This window comes from Podarcis vaucheri (genome assembly GCF_965113315.1).
Source record: "Podarcis vaucheri genome assembly, chromosome: 13".
Lineage (NCBI taxonomy): Eukaryota > Metazoa > Chordata > Lepidosauria > Squamata > Lacertidae > Podarcis > Podarcis vaucheri.
The window spans coordinates 33966129-33983730 of record NC_138751.1 but is presented as its reverse complement, the minus strand read 5'-3'; the positions used below and the strand labels follow the sequence as shown (position 1 = coordinate 33983730).

Sequence of the window (17602 nt, the reverse complement as noted above, 5' to 3'; positions counted from 1 at the left end):
TCTGTTCCTGTTTAAGCCATTGAAAGTTGGGCCCTTCAGGCAACCAAAGACCAGTTAGATGTGTGCGTGTAGCTCTTGTGCTGACAGTCCAACTTCCCCAATTAAAGGAAAAACCGGTTGTACTCCGAGAATACCTTTGGGTGTGCATCAAATGTCCATAGTTTTGGTATGTGTGATGTTCCCTCTGGCTACTGTTAAGAGGCAGACTGCTTTAGAATGTGTTTCAAGTGTTCTTTCTTGTATGGATGCCAAAGCCCAGAGATTTCAGCATGGAGAACGCACAAAGCCAACCTGAAATCTCCTCAACCTCACCGTCTTTGCAGCAAGGGGTGTTGGTGGTCACCAGGTGGCGCTCTTGCCAGTGCAACTAAGAGCAATTTCACAAGTTACGCAAAAGGGCAAAACAGCGCTGTTCACACTCAGGCAATCTTGCGACACAAGGGAGACACATTTGGAATTAGGTCAAATCCAATATTTTCAGCTTCCATTGTAAAAAGAGTTTCTAGTGAACGTAATCATGGGGGCAACACCTTTGAAGTGGGAAAGGGCTGACTACAAGTTGTATAACTCTTTAGCCATAATAAAGTGAAGCAGAATAACAGACAGACAGTGGATGTGGATGCAAATGTAGTTAATTTGTCTATAGGATTCTGTTAGGATTCTGTTTTCTTGGTGCAGCATGTGTACGTGGAATCCACATCCCTGACTAAAGGCACTTTTTCCTCACTTCAGCTATTTGAGTGCAAGGGTGAATACAGTGCTGAAGGTGTAGAGATATTTTAAAAAAAACAAAAACTGAAGTTCACGCAGGAAGAGAGATTTACAGTGGTACCTCGGGTTACAGACACTTCAGGTTACAGACGCTTCAGGTTACAGACTCCACTAACCTGGAAGCAGTACCTCAGGTTAAGAACTTTACCTCAGGATGAGAACAGAAATCGTGCTCCGGCGGCGCGGCGGCAACAGGACGCCCCATTAGCTAAAGTGGTACCTCAGGTTAAGAACAGTTTCAGATTAAGAATGGACCTCCGGAACAAATTAAGTACGTAACCAGAGGTGCCACTGTACATTAATATCTGAACCATCATTCACTTTTTATGTCACCTGTCAGCATTAAGTGCGCAACTGGTCTTCCAGTTCCCACTGTTAACCACATGTCCCTATATATTCCAGACAAAGGGGTTTGTGGCTATCATTTATTTGCTACAGGAAGCACCTTGCAAACAGAGATCACGTGACCCAGGTGGCGCGGCAGTGGCAGCATCAAAGCTTCACAGGTGGTAATTAGAATGATTTTTCAACTCGCTGATGAAAAACACCCATCATTTAAATTAAATATATAATATGGGATAATGTAAGCTTTGGGCGAGGGTCTGAAATTTGCAGCCCTATCCTTTGCATACTTATTCAGGAGGAAATCCTGCTTGGTTCTGCGAGACTTACTTCCATGTAGGTGTACATAGGATTGCAGCCTTGGTGTATATTCTGCTGGGTTGTGTGTTTGTGTTTGTGTGTTTAAATCTAGGTTTATTGGTCTATAACGTGGTTGGGGTACTGTGATACAAATCACCATGGCCAAAAGTCAAGGTGGTGAAAGTTATACATTCAGCAACGCCTGCCACTCCAAAGATTTCCCTGGTATAAAATATATTGACATGTCATTTCAAAATAGTAATTTGTCCCAAATTAAGAGACTGGGTATGAATTGGAATAAACAAATGCATAAATATGCAACTGAAGGGACAGGAAGGCCATCAGAGCAAAACCCAGGCTACCTACCACCAGATTCCCCCACAGATTAAATCTCAAAATTCAGATTACAGCACAACATTAGCAGAACAAAAGAGGGAATCAAATGCTTGACCTCAAAAATGCTCTCTTCACTCACACCTCCTTGCTGCTCACATTTTATTTCATTTTTAATTTGCGTACCACTTTCCACTTTACTGTTCTTAGGGCAAAATATGCAGCAAAGTAACATGGTCATCCTCGAACAATTTGATCAATATTCAAATTCAAAATACAACTAAAATCCAGAATACAACTAATAATATGTGACACAATTAAAAAATGAATTTCACATATAACATTACGAAATAATATAATATCGGCTAATGATATGAAAATAAAATCACCCCATCAGTTATGATAAACCTCAGGAGTACATTAGAAACAACCAAGAAAAATGGGTTATCCAGACTAGGGATGGGGAAGAATTTCATTCAGTTTGCTTTTATAGGCAAATCTGTCAAATGCACACTTTCTAAAACAATCTGAGAACTGAAACACAGCCAGGCTTTGAAATTTGCAATCATGCAACCAACAAAAATGTTTACAAAAATGCATATATTATGAGAAGGTGTGCATAAAACGATGCATTTATTAGTGAGAATAGCATACAAAATGCCTTAGATTAAGTTTTACATCAGTCACAGCTGTGTACAAAAATATGTTTTATTAGGAGAAAATCACACTAACATGCTGGTGATTTTGTTTTTAATTGCAAATTGCTGTAAACTAAATTTAAGATTGAAAAATGAGAAACAGAGAACCAACATTGATAGATCGTTTGATCCATAATCCATACCAAATTAGCTACACTCGGGGCCCTTTTAAATCTATGTAAAAAGATTAGTCAAACTAACTCCCATCTGGATCCAACCCAGGAGTAGCAAAATGATTTATTGGGCTAACTGCCAGCCAGGCATGCAATACTATCCTTAAAAAATAAATAAAAATGAATGCCTACACCTGAAGATGAACTCTGTGTAACCTAAAAGCTTATACTCCCAGCATTCTCCATTGTAATCTATGGCCCAATAAAGTAGCATCCATTTCTTGCTCAGCACAGCCGACAATGCCATTTAATGCACATGAATGAGCAAAGCCCTGGGTTGAGAGGAGAAGGGGGAAAACATTCCTTTGAGTTGATTCCCATGTAACCTTTTTGTGACCTCCAGCAGAGGGTCAGTTGGTTGGGTGGCTTTTTAAATGTTTATTTTGCTTCAGGGTTTTTTTCTCTTTGGTCATTGCGGAATGCTGATTGCTCTCTAATCCTTTTAATGTAACCAGCCAACCTGTCTTCAATAGAAACTGCCTGAATTAATGTCACTATTTCTTTCTACTTCAGCTTCAGCCTTTCCAAGACTTATTTTGTTCAGTCCCCAACGCCTGAAATAAAGAACAAAAATCCATATATAATTTGGTATTGTTGCTATTATTACTATTTATCATTTATCTAATTCCCATCAGTGCACAACATACAGTACCAGAAAGGTTGCTGGGTTAAGTTTGTGTGTTGCGGGGGAAACAACAAAGAGTCTTGTGGTACCTGGAAGACGAACGTATTTATTACGGCATAAGCTTTTGTGGAAACTCGAAGTGTAATCCTCAATTGCAGGTACATGTACACAGGAGGGGAGAATTTGTTAGTGTGGACATCAGAGGGAAATGAAATGCAAAAAATAAGAGTCAGTTACAATTCAGTTACAGCGAGATGTATGCAACATAAGTACAGTGGCCCTTTGCAAGAGCAGTGATAGGTGATAAATCTGTCAGCTTGGCAACATGAGTTAATGAAGGTTTGTAATGGTACATGAAACAGTAGCAGCCCATATTTGGGGGGAGCAGAAATGGCATGAGGCTTGATTAGGGCAAGGTTGTAGTGAGTTGAGAGGTAGTGTCAGGAGGGGTGCTTAATAGCTCCCCCTCTCAATGGGCTGGAGCAGTCAGGAAACCGTTGTCTTTATCCAGCCCTAAATGATTAGAACTGAACTTTGTTGGTGAATTGAAATTCTGGCGCTGTGGTCTAAACCACAGAGCCTAGGACTTGCTGATCAGAAGGTTGGCGGTTCAAATCCCCACGATGGGGTGAGCTCCCGTTGCTTGGTCCCTGCTCCTGCCAACCTAGCAGTTCAAAAGCACGTCAAAGTGCAAGTAGATAAATAGGTACCACTCTGGCAGGAAGGTAAACAGCGTTTCCATGCGCTGCTCTGGTTCGCCAGAAGCAGCTTAGTCATGCTGGCCACATGACCCGGAAGCTGTCTGCAGACAAATGCCGGCTCCTTTGGCCAGTAAAGCGAGATGAGCGCCACAACCCCAGAGTCGTCCGCGACTGGACCTAATGGTCAGGGGTCCCTTTACCCTTTACCTTACTTTCCTGTTAAGAGCCTCCCTTTGATGTTTGTGCAAATATAGCCACAGTAATTCAGTAGCAGTGTGCTGCTGATACACTGAAACGGTCTATTAGGAATCAGGGCTCAAAACTGGGTTTCTTTATATCCAGTCCTAATCTGTTAGCTATTGTGTTTCAGCCCCTGCTTTGGAGGCAAGGACTTGAACCAATTGATACAAGCCACAAGAAAAGAGATTTCGACTAAACATCAGGAAGGACTTTCTGGCCGTAAGAACTGTTCAACAGTGGAACACACTTCCACAAGAAGCAGTGGACTCTCCTTCCTTGGGGATTTTTAATAAGAGGTTGGATGGCCACCTGTCATGTATTTTAGTTGAGATTCTGGTATTGCAAGGGATTGGACTAGATGAACCTCAGGGTCCCAACTTTACAATTCTTTGATTCTGTAAGAGAGAGCCATGAATCACGTGCAGAGTGCAACCTCTAGGTAACTGGGTCTGCATCCAGTCCATACATATGGAGCAGAGCTGCGGAAAGCGGTTGGCTTCTAGGTACGCATTATTCTCAGAATCTCTGGTTTTTTAACCACCGTTTTAAAGAAAATGGAGCCAATCCAAGCACTCCAGTGTGAACTTCTCATTCTGTACCGCAGAATGAAAACAACAGCAACCAAACATGTCACCGCAGTTAATGAACCGAAGTTTCGAAGGAAGCAGAGGAAAGAGACCACAGCTTTCTGCCTCTAATTATCCTGTTTGTGCATCTGAAAAAAGTGGGCTCTAGCCCACTCACGTTGCAACAGGTAATATGTTGATGTGTATATTCCCATCTTACATATGTAATACATATCTATTTATGTGTGTACGTACTGGCTTTTACAAAGGAGACCCACTGCCAAGGCACTTGTCCGTGACTGAAAGGGTTAAAGTCAGCAGGTAGTGGGTGTGGCTGAGAGGTGGGGTTTGGCTCTATCCTGGCTCCTTCCCTGCTGTGAGTGCTTGAACCAGTCACTCCTGGAGTGGCACTTGCATATACCTGCCTAACTTGCCTCTGACACATTCCCTCTCAGTGCTCTACCGGGACTGCCTCACTTCACTGGATTCTGGATTTTGCTTTGGAGACGGCAACACAATTTGCCTGACAAGCCAATGTGGAAAGACCTGCTGGAGGATCGCTGCTCCTACCAGTCACTCTAAACAAGTATGTAACTAAACTTTTTTTTCATTCTCTCTCTGTCTCTTCTTTCTCTCTGTGTGTGTGTTTTGTTTTGGAAGACAGCTCTTCCCAGGCAGATGCTAAAGTCACAGGTGAGCCAGGGGTGCCATAAAGTGACCCATAATGACAGGTGGATAAAATTGTAAAGAAATGTTCTCTAACCACCACCACTTACCCCATAAAAAGGTAAAGGTAAAGGACCCCTGGATGGTTAAGGCTGGGAGATATAATTCATTGAAGCATTGTAATAAGATCTGCCACATACTTAAACGTCCAACTTGGTGGTCCATATCCTGTCATTTAATTCTGTACTAAGGAAGCCCTCCTGCTAGCACTGCTCTGATTTATGCAAACCCTTGAAACCATTTTTTAAAGCAGTTTATAATTTAGTTAGCTGTACTTTTTGTTTAGTGAGGCATTCAAAGCAATGTAGCTGAGCTTGTGACCCTGTGCGCACTTAGGGAAAAATCCAGTTGAACTCAGGGAGAACATATTTCCAAGTAAGCATGCAAAACATCAAGTTGCAAAAATACCTTTTTAAAATAATGGACCAAAAGACTGATGAAAAGCTGGTTTAGCACAATTACACGACTTTAGGAAATGAATAAAATACAATCACATTTTTGACACATTTCAAAATGAGATATATATTTTTTTAAAAAAGCATGCCAGTTTAAAGAAATTATAAGGGGGGTATGTGTGTGTATCTATATGAATACAACCAATGCAGATGAAAACAAGGATATATAAATGATATAGGAAGCTGGTTTTTATGTTAAAAAATCATCATTTTATAAAAAGTTAGATTTCTCACACTTCAAACCCAGAAAAGGTCTGGGTGGTATGTCTCATTTGTGTTGGTTTGATCTGGATATCAAAAGATGCAGCTCTCGTAGTTTGAAATTAATCCCATTAAGAAGTATCTTTAATGTGGAAAAACAGGATCAACCCAACTAGGTGTCTCCTGAAGAAACAAAACAAAAACCATAGCCTTGAAAGAGAATGATCACATTTCAAAATTAATTCTCTCATTATATTGTGGGGTAGTGGAATGTATATCTGCAAAGACATTAGGAAGTCAGTCCAAGATGAGCACAGCCTCTCCCCCCCGCCCCTGCCCAGAAGTGCATTTTAAATACTTTGCAAAAATATTATAAATGAAAGGACTGAATGCAGTCTTACTGAGAGTGGCTTCTTTCCTTGCAATCAGGAGTCAACATTTAAAATTAGATAGGAATTTGGGTTTTTACTGAAGTCTTGATTTAAGTCCATGGCATGGTTCATTCGTTTCAAGATGTTTCATAGGAAGCAACTTATAAATGGAATTAAGTGATGATAGATAGATAGATAGATAGATAGATAGATAGATAGATAGATAGATAGATAGATAGATATGTCATGGTTTACCCCAGCCTTGCACCACCCATATATTGTCGCCTACAACTTGCATGGCGTTTTCTGCTGCTGCCCTGATCATAAACACATTTCTTTGGGAACAAGCACCAGTTTGTTGCACCAATGGGTTAATAAAATCTTAAAGTAAAAACAATAAAATGGGCATCGGTAACCATGTACATCCACAGCCATCTGTCCCCCGGCTATAATTTAAAAAGAAGATGAAAGGGTGCTGACTCTGGAACGGTTTGCCACTATCACCTTCATCTACCATTCTCTGAGTAGTCATGTGGGCTGGGCTTCAGGGCCCTAGACTTCGGCCTTGAGGTCCAGCAAATGTGCTGGCTGGTGCTGATGAGAGTGGTAATCCAAAACATCTGAAGGGCACCTGGTCAGTAAAGGCTGGTTTACCTTACAAGAATCTCCGGGCCTCTTTACACACTACATTTTTAGTTATATGTATTAAAGGGTATACCAAAAAATGTGAACATGACATATTTCTGAAAACACGTGTCTCATACAGGTACATTCAGAGTGTGGGGATTGGCTGCAGTGCTCTGTTGAGTATGAGCATAGAGGCAAACCTGGGTTGCCTATTGTGTCCTCTGTGAAAAGCTGGGCACCAAATGCCTTGTCTTGAGCACAGCAGTGTATGCATAGAGTTTTACTGATCCCACAATTCCCAATGTAACTTGTGGCAGCTCCATGCTTTTCTTGTGGGACCTCGTCACTGTAGAGAAGAAGACTTGCAGGTGAGAATTGGGAGAGAGATGAGAAACACAAAGGTGTATCCTACCGTTGAGGGTTTGGTCTCAGGGGCCAGCCCAACTCAGTCATAGATCTTGTGTTGTCAGTGATGGCTGGATCAAAGTGGTGCCAGCAGTCTGTTGATTGAATGCCTTCGCGTTGCCCATGAACCAAATTAGGCACAGTTAACTTTTGCTCGTTCTTACTCCTGTGCTCGTGCGCACCTCTCATTTATCTCAACAATGCTGGCACTGGAGAACCTTTTTCCAGTGAACTGTATCCCATAGCTCATACCAGATCTGTCTGTGTTCCACCCTGCTGCCCTTAATGGAGAACATCATCTGCCGCCTGAAGCACTCACATCACTCTGACTCGTGTTAGGGCCGCCTGCGTGAACAAGGGAACCAGGACTGCTGTGTTGTAACCAGACAGTTGTTTCAATTTTTAGGTTACGAAAGAATGCCTGTAAAATACGTTTTGTGCTTCATGAACATGACCAATGTGCATCTGCAATTCTCTAGTCAGCTATTTCTGGGGAGGTGAGACTGGCTATGGCTACCTAATTCCTGGATACCTGACTGGTAGCCGCAAGCACAGTATTGCTCCCATGTGATAGGGGAAGACATAACTCCCAAGTTAGATTTGTCGGATGTATCTTGGATGATGGCCTACCCCTTTTTGTTTTTCTCCTCTCCCTCTCTTTTTAATTTACTCCAGTTCTCACACACAGAACCAATACATGTGCTAGTTTTGTCCTTCTTACACAGAGGTAAATTTCCATGCATGGGAAACCATTTGTAATAAGCTTTAATAAGAATTAATAAATTACAGTAGGGTTCTAAGTGCATTGTTCACATCAACCCCAATAGACTGTATAACATAACCTGTAAAGGAGGCCAGAAGTGTTCGCCACTATTGCAGTTGGTGTGTGTGTGTGTCTTCACAAATGTGATGCAGGAGAAATTCAGTTTAGTTTGCCTTTCAATGAGAACCTACCTTATTTATGCTTTCTGAAATAATATGCAATCTAAAACACAGTTTTTCTTAGACATTTGCACTTCTCGGGATTTTGTAGTGCACCACATCAACCAAAAACATTTGTACATAATAGTGTGCATTAAGGGAAAGTATGCAAAAAATCATATATTTTTTGCATACTTTCCTCTAATACAAACTTAATTAAAATAACATGAATACACTTTATGTTATGGCAAATTGCTTGCAAGAATGTGTCTATTTTGCAAAATGGCATACAAAAATAATTCATTAGGAGAAGTGGGCACTAAAATGCTGACAAATTTTCATGGGGACTTAAATACCCCCACCTCAAATTGATGCAGAAATATGGTGACCTGAATTCTGAACTGGAAAAAATAGAAACGGAGAGAAACAAAAATGGCCAGATTCCTCTATCCCTTGCAAGAGGCTGAGGGAACTATGACTTGTGAAAGGGCGCCTAAGTCCCATCTGAACTAGATTGTTGGACCACACCAACTCCAAAATGTATGAATGTGTTTCTTGAAACGTATACTTATAACAAGTTTAGAGGTGCTGAGAATGTTAGCTACTCAGACTGCCCACTACACTGACGGCAAAAAACACACCCATGTTGCCCCCGTGTGTAACAGAAAAGACCTACATTTTCCAGAAGAAGTACTATAGGAAGTAATATAATACAGAGGGACCAAATATCTATAGGTTTGTCATCTGCCAAGCTGCCATCTCGGGTCCTAACAAAATGTGGTCTTTGTGCAATGGGCTACCTTCGTGCCATGCAGAAGTAAAAAGTAAAAAGATTTCTTTGACACCCATACATTCCCACAAACGTATGTCTCCATACAGGCAAACAAGAAGCAGTATTGCAGTTGAAAGGACATATTCCAGCAAGGCAAAAACACTGAAGGCCTTCACTTAGGCAGGCCAGTGAGCAGTGAGCCTGGGGAGGCAGTCCTGACCCGAGAGCTGGATAAAGAGGCCTATAGGTGGCTGCAGTAGGATTCATTCAGGACCAGTTCAGAGCCAAACAAACACACTGGGAAGGCAGGACATGGAAAGCTTGGCCCATACAGTGTGTGATCCACCATGCAACTGCTTTGCTGTATGCAGAACGGAGCCTAAAACTGCTTGAGCACTGACATAATGAATGTGGGTTCAGCTTAGGTTGTTCCCCGTGATTCTATGAGGACATAGAATCATAGATTTGTAAAGTTGGAAGGGACCTTGGTAGTCATCTAATCCAACCATCTGCAATGCAGCGACCTTAGCTGAAGCATCTATGACAGATGGCCGTCCAACCTCTGCTTATACTTTTTTTTTAAAAAAAGTTTTTTATTAAATTTTAACAATGCAAAGTATAAAAGAAAAAATACAAAGACAAAGACAAAAAGAATATAAAGACACAAAATACATACTACAAAATACAACAATACAGACATTAAGCACAAAAATACAAAATACAAATATACATACATTAAAAACTAATAATGAAAAGAAAAAGCACATATAGGAAAAACACAAAAAATCCCTCTTTCTTAATTTTACATCTTAAATTCACATATTTTCCTGACTTCCTCACGTCCCCCGTTCTTGTATCCCTTTTAAAAGTTGGTTCAGCAAATTCATAGCCCATTAATTTATCTGTTGTTGGTTTAATTTTAGATTTTACCTTGTTGCTAGAACCCCAGCATTTCATTTCAATGTCATCAACATTCAGAAATTTTACAATATTTCTGCAAATAGGTTTTAAATTTCCCCCAATCTTCTTCCACTGAGTCTTCTCCCTGGTCTCGGATTCTGCCAGTCATTTCCGCCACAACCTCTGCTTATACACCTCCAAGGAAGGAGAGCCAGCACCTTCCACAATTCGCCGTTAAAGAGCTCTTGCTGCCAGAAAGTTATTCCTGAGGTTGAGTCAAAAATCTCCTTTCTTATAACTTGAAGCCATTGCTTCAGGTCCTACTCTCCGGAGCAGGAGAAAACAAGCTACGAATCATCCTAAAAGTGGACAGCACAGATTATTTCCACAATATATTTCCACACATTTAGCAATATTTATATTTCTCATCACAATGGGGAGAATGTAGCTTGGCGACCTGTGTGCCTGCCTGCTCAGTCTGCTGCCCTGGTTGGTACTAACCAATGATAAGCAACTATCGAGGCAGATACTCTCCCTTCTTAGGGGATTTTAGTTTCAAAGCAGACTTCAGCTGGGCAGCCCTTCAAATACAGGACTGGAGAGTAGGGCACATCACTAATGTATTTCAGTACAGTGGTACCTCGGGTTACAGACTCTTCAAGTTAAAAGATGCTTCAGGTTACAGACTCTGCTAACCCAGAAGTAGTACCTTTGGTTAAAAACTTTACCTCAGGATGAGAACAGAAATTGTGCGGCGGCGGCGGCAGCAGCAGAAAGCCCCGTTAGCTAAAGTGGCACCTCAGGTTAAGAACAGTTTCAGGTTAAGAATGGACCTCCAGAACAAATTAAGTTCTTAACCCAAGGTACCACTGTAGTATGAAAGACTCAGTGAAAGACTCAGTGTGAAAGACTCAGTGTGCAGAGTCGTATGTTGAGTTCTGCACAGGTCCTTTCAGGGCGTATCCTCAGCGTGCTACGGTGATAATGCAACTGGTTCCTTGGATGCCCATACAAACCATCGGTGCAGGTGGTGTTTTGAGCAACGTGAGAACATAAGGTGAGCCTGCTGAACCAGGCCAATAGCCCATCTAGTCCATCATCCTGTTCTCACAGTGGCCAGTCAGATGTCTGTGGAAAGCCCACAAGCAGGACATGAGTGCAACACCTGCAGTTCCCAGAAACTGACATTCAGAAGCATGCTGCCTTTAACAGTGGAGGTAAAACATAGCCATTGTGGCTAGTAGCTGTTGTAGAAAAAGTAGCAGGAAATGGTTCCTGCCCCAAAAAAGCTTACAGTCTGGTGCAGGGTGGCAACAACAGGAGAAACACGGAGGTAGAGACAAGAGTAAACAAGTAGAAGCTGTTTGCTAGATGGCGCAGGGCCACTATGCCAGCTTCCCAGGAGGTGGGGCAGTGTTGCTTACTGGGAGAGATTCCTGCATTGCAGGGGACTGGACTTGATGAGCCTTGGGGTCCCTTCCAATTCTATAATTCTATGATTCTAGATTGTGGGGTGATTGGCACATCATCATCATCATCATCAGCATCAGCATCATCATAAATAATTTATTTATACCCCACCCATCTGGCTGGGTCCCCCCAGCCACTCTGGGCGGCTTCCAAGAAAACACTAAAATACAATAACCTAACTTTACAAAATAACTTTACAAAAGCTTGTGCATTTGCAGCACGCTGATGTAACTGCTGGGAAGCTAGCATTGCGGCTCTGCCTCACTTGTTGAGCCACTTCTGCAAACAGGATACTTTCATTAAGTTTAGCCATTTTTATCCCCCTTCCCCCAATATACCTTTTCCTCCCACAATGCCACGGCTCACAAAAAAAGCAAAACACAGCTTAGCACACACAGGCTTTGCTTCAGTTGAATATATTACAGTTTGAAACCAGATTACATTCCCACTGAAGCTAAGGACTCTTCCTGGTTGCTGCTAATTTTGGGTGGGATTCAACAAATTCAGGTTATGCAATTGCAGGTGATTGCAGAATATTGCACAACAAACCCGCTTCCACAAAAGATTGGACTTTTTGAGATAAAGAGAGGGACATGAAAATGCACCGGAAAGTGTGAGATAACACTTGCCTTGACACAACATCATCTGTCCTCTCCATAAACTCGTCAATAAATAGCCGATGTTGTCTAACCGCTCTGCAAACCAACATGGATGAATGTTTAGTAAGCAGGTCATCTGGAAGTGACCTCAGTGAAGGCAGTGCCTACCTTGATTTCAACATCAAGAAGCTTTTTCTAGATCCAATCCATTATTATTATGGTGATGCTGGTTGTGGTGAGATGTGGGGAAGTTAATGGAAGACTGTAACTACCCCTCCTGTGGGCACATGGTGAAGGGACTTGGTGTTTCTTTGTCTGGCAGAATAAAATGTGGCCATCCAATGAGTGGAAAGGAACTAGGTATATGCGGAAGCAATCACATATATAGTTTGCCACGCGGCCAGAGTAGGAGTGTGTGGGAAGGACATAAAAGCATTATCACTTAACCCATATTTCCCCAATTAAAAATGGTTGAGCAATCTAATGATCTGTGTTGGATGATCATAAGAACAGACTCTACATAGCTCAACTTTCTCTACTAGAAACCTATTCTAGTTCCCAAGCCTGGTCTAAGACACTTTGGTGCAGGGCCAGGTTTAGGTTTAATGAGGCCCTAAGCTACTGAAGGTAATAGGGCCCTTTCTTTATATGTCCAGCTGTTCTTTGTCAACAACAAATTGCTGCTGTTTTTTGTGTTGAATATATGCTATATGGTAATTTATGAACCTAATAGGTCCATACACAACACAGAACACTTTTGCTGTGTGTAGGTTTCATTTCTTTGTTTATTATCTTATATTTTGGAAAAGTACATCCAGTTTTTTTCTTTACATTTTTTTTTGGGGGGGGCTCCAAGAGAGTGGGGCCCTAAGCTATAGCTTGTTTAGCTTATACGTAAATCCAGCAGTGCTTTGGTGCCCGAGCTACAAAATCCAAATGGCATCAACCTTTCTATAACACAGGGCACAGATTCTATTCCCATCAGTACCCAAACCCTGATTTGTTTTCTTTTGATGGTTGCCATGTTTTCTCTGGCTAGTCACTAATTTTGGGTGGGATGAAATCATATGCCAGCAATTTCATGTTGCACAATTATAGTTAATTGGGTTAGTCTTGCAAATGCACTTCCTCAAAAGATCAGAATGTTTGTAGTGAGGAAAGTGACAGGAAAACACACTAGAAAGTGTAGGATAATGCTTGCTTTGATGCAACATCATCAAACCTCCCAATCAATGCTTAGTAAACAAGTCATCCGGAAGCACCCTTGGTCACCATTGTCAAATGATAGGTGCATGTTAGATGTGCTTCTGCAAGTGTCTACAGGCAATTTATCTTTCAGTTAGAGACTGTGGCTCAGTTTCAAAATTCAAGCACATTTTTCAATTAGTGTTGTGAACAGATTTAGACTGAGGTTTGTTTTAACAGACTACTAGAGCAAGACTTTCATGTACTTAATTAATTGATGAAATATACATGAAAGTTGCAAAACCACAAGTGCAGCCTTAAAGGATCCTGATGATGGGACACTTTCTCTTTTAAATATGCTACTGTAACAACTTAATGAGCAAAACCTACCACTATTTGCTTATTGTCATCCCTACTAATTAATTGAGAGTGCAAAATTTAACCTGCCATTAAGGCTTCCAGACAGTCGCACTGATCAGTTTGATTCTAGCCCTGACTGAAAAAATAAAACAAAGCCTGTTTTGTTTAATAATATATATTAGCCCCATAGAGTTTTGACAGTGGTGAGGTATCAGAGAGGCTAGGTAACAAATAATGATGAATGAGAGCAATATAAGTTAAAAGAACTTAAATTATGTTGTTGTTGGGTATGAAGATGGGAGAGGAAGGAAGCTTAAGTAAAGGTTTTGCTTAAGAGATTGACTTTGAGGGGTAATGTGAAAGAAGGAGAGAGGTGTCACCATGCTACTCAGGGACAGGGAGCGCCCCAGAGGTCATTGGACTCTTAACTGCCATCAGCCCCAGCCAGCATGGCCACTGTTCAGGGATGATGTGAGTTGTAGTTGAGCAAATACTTGAGGTCCACAGTTCCCAAGCCCTGATATAAGTGTTCCGGGAGAAAATTCTGGGATTGAAGGGCAGGAATAGTGAATGGGCAGAGCTAGTAAAGAAAGCACATGACAGCTGAGGGTGGTAGATCTGGAGTAATGGAGCTCATGAGCAGGGATATATTGGGAATAAGGTTAGAAAGACGGGGCAGGCCATAAACACCTTTAGAGGTAAGGATATGGATTTGTGCTAAAATGCAGGAGGGGGTGGGAAGCTCGTAGCAGGGATTTGAAGAGGCCATCATGCAGGTGACGGAAGAGAAACCAGCGGCCCTTCAGACGTTGTTGGACCATCATCTCCCACTAGCCCCAGATAGCATGGACAATGGCCCAGCTGATGGGAATTGTAGTCCAACAACACCTGGAAGGCCAGAGCTTCCTCATTTCTGATATAGACAGAGAGAGGGGTGAATTGTTGGGCCAGGAGAATTCTAGGCTGAGTCAAAAACTGAAGGATTGTAAGAAGCAGCCAGGAAGAAGAAAACTGTAGTAACCAAGATGGGCATTAAGGAGGTGCCTATAAAAGGCCCTGTTCTTGCATTAATATAAAGGAAGAGGTAGATAGTGGCATTCTGTCAGTAGAAAAATAAAGAGAAGTGGAAGGCTTGGGAAGAAAGATGAGAACTTCATATTGGGTTGGACCCAGGCTAAGTTGGTTGTACTTGGTTTCCATCAAAATCCATGGGATTTGTAAAGTTTGTAAAGACAAATTGCTCCCATTGATTTTAGTGGAAATAAATGCAATTAGTGCAGGGTCCTTCCCAATGAGTGTTTCTTGTAGGGTTGGTGCTCCTAACACATGCAAGCTTCCCACCCCACCCCAGTGTCCGCATAATGTCATTGTCATCAAAATGCCGGTCCATATCCCTGCCCCCAATTTAGTTCAGATTTATCTCATCTGGGGGAAATCCACTAAGTTAAAACAAAACAAAACACCTATGGCCAGGTACCTATTTGTACCATCTCAATAACCCATTTACGATATTAAGCCTTAATCTGGATGCACCCTAAGTCTGGATCATTGCGATTCGTTAAGGACCATGCCTAAACCACTTACATATGAATGTGTTTCATGCCACTCCTTGTTTAAATGTGCTTTCATGCCTGCCATGTGCACAGTGTCAGCAAGCACACCAGATGCACGTCCACCCAGGCCACGAGTGTCTGGCATGCCAACACTGAATGCATATGGACTAGCGCAAGTGAAAGACGCATGCTAAGGAGATGGGAGTGGCGTGAAATGCTTACACCGGTGAATATTTTAGCTGTAAACATGTTTAATTTGAGCCTGAGGTTGTGGGGAAGGCCCGTAGCTCAGCGGTAGACTATCTGATTCGCATGCAGAAGATCCCATGTTCAGTCCTTGGCATCTCTGGGTTGGGGCTGGGAGAGAACCGTGTCTGAAATCATTGTCAGTGAGAAAAGACCGTACTGAGTACTGACCTAGATGGGCCAACAGTCTGTCTTGGTCTAAGGCAGCTTCCTGTTTTCCTATGAAAAGACATCAAGGATAAAATATCAGAAAGGAAGATGGAGGGGAGAGAGGGCGGGAGTTACACTTGGGTAGACAGACATAGCTGAGGACAAACAGGAAGCAGCAGCTGCAAGGGGTGGGATCTGGGATCAGAACCATGGTGTACAAGAAGGGTGTTAACCCTTTCCTTCCATACCGTGTTCCCAATGAAACACACACACACACACACACACAAGCTGTTACTTGCATTGAGCCTATTGTTACCAATGGAAGCTTCTCTCCCAATGGAAATAGCAACTTTGAGGGTTTCGGTGTGTCAGAACTGTGGGGAGGAAAAGGTGAAATTCCCTCCATCCTCAGCCTGATCTGGTCACCCCTAGTTACTATTTCCTTTTTTAGTAACAGACACATAAGTAAATCACATGTTTACCATTAAATATACTTTGCCTCTGTTAGACTGTAAATGGTATTGCAAACCTAGTACAGCCTTCCCTGGGCTGATGCTCTCCAGATATGGTCAACTTCAACTCCCAGTAGCCCCAGCCAGATGACCAATGGTTAGGGATGCTGGGAGCTGTAGTCCATGTATGGCTTAGGACATAAGTGTCCACCCGTTGGCCCCTCAGATGTTGTTGGACTGCATCTCCCATCAGCCCCAAGCAGCACAGCCAAAGATCACGGATGATGGAAGTAGAAGACCATTAACATCTAGAGGGCCACAGGTTCCGTATCACTGGCTTACCCTGTTATACACAAGCATGTACCTATTTAATGAGTAAAAGAAGAATACCAAGAAAGTGCAGTACAAATGTGACAGAAAGTGTGTAGATTCAAGCCATAAACATTTACAATGGACTGTGTTTGTAAAACACAATGATCCAAATAACCAAAACATAAAACCTGTTAGTCACATTAGCTATGTGACTATTTGGAACAAATAGTCTTTCTTTGCAGATATGTGTTCCTGTATGAACCTCATTTTATATTTAAACACTTGTGTCCTTCAGGTGTACCCTGAGCAACTCATTTTAAAATTTAATAGAGCTGAGCCACAATAATCGTTTAAAATTGTTATTACAGTTCAAGAACCCTTTTAAGATGCTGAGAAACCTCACCTGCACTCTCTCTCTTTGCACTTTAAAAAAAGCATAAACAACCAAAGATGCAAAATGATTCATGACATTTGTTGATCTTTAATTCTAGTTTAAATCCATACCATCACCATCCCTATCAGATGTAACACATTTTGTGCTTCTATACCAATTTAATTATCATGACTTCCACACAAGAATTCTGGGAATTGTAGTTTAGTGAAGATGCTTAAAATTCTGTGTTAAGTGACCCCCTAGCCTCCATTGCAAAACAACAGTCTCCAGGGGAGAAGGATAATTGTTAATCCTGTTCCAGTCTGTGCTATCCATATGCCTTAATTAGACATCTCAGTTTCTGCTACATCACACTTCTGGCCACGTAAAGTGGCCATTTGAAAAGGAGTGGGGGGTTTTTGCTGCCACGCATTTCGTTCTTTAAGAAATGCACAAATGTATTAATAAGTGTCATATATTTTATTTGCTTCTTTGGTGCCTGTGGGTCCCTCTGGAGAAAGGCGGTGCTTCTGTTCTGAGAACATTGCTGGATTAGAGTGCTATGTGGCTGTGCAAGAGTTATGGGCGCCCATTGCTTTGTAATATGAAAGGAGGCAAATGACGTCCCTTCCTCTCCCAATTAAAGATACCATCAAGACTACACTTTAATCTCTGCTGTGGAGCTCAAATTGAACTGAGCGTTTTGTGGCCTGCACATGAGGTTTAGCTACATTTAGGGTGAATGTGCTTTTTAGATTTTTATCGTCTCTTCATC

At 41.8% G+C, this 17602-nt stretch overlaps 1 protein-coding gene across 2 annotated transcripts in view; it reads left to right on the top strand.

The window, feature by feature from the left end:
• Positions 1-17602, top strand: part of SP6 (Sp6 transcription factor) — a 97363-nt gene that overhangs the window by 59606 nt on the left and 20155 nt on the right. The window contains exons 3-4 of one of the 2 annotated variants that reach the window (XM_082197373.1): positions 4788-4937; positions 5205-5335. The gene's annotated coding sequence lies outside the window, so the exon portion shown is untranslated. Of the gene's footprint in view, positions 1-4787; positions 4938-5145; positions 5336-17602 lie in introns of those variants that run through there. The other variant, XM_082197372.1, reaches the window with a different exon arrangement.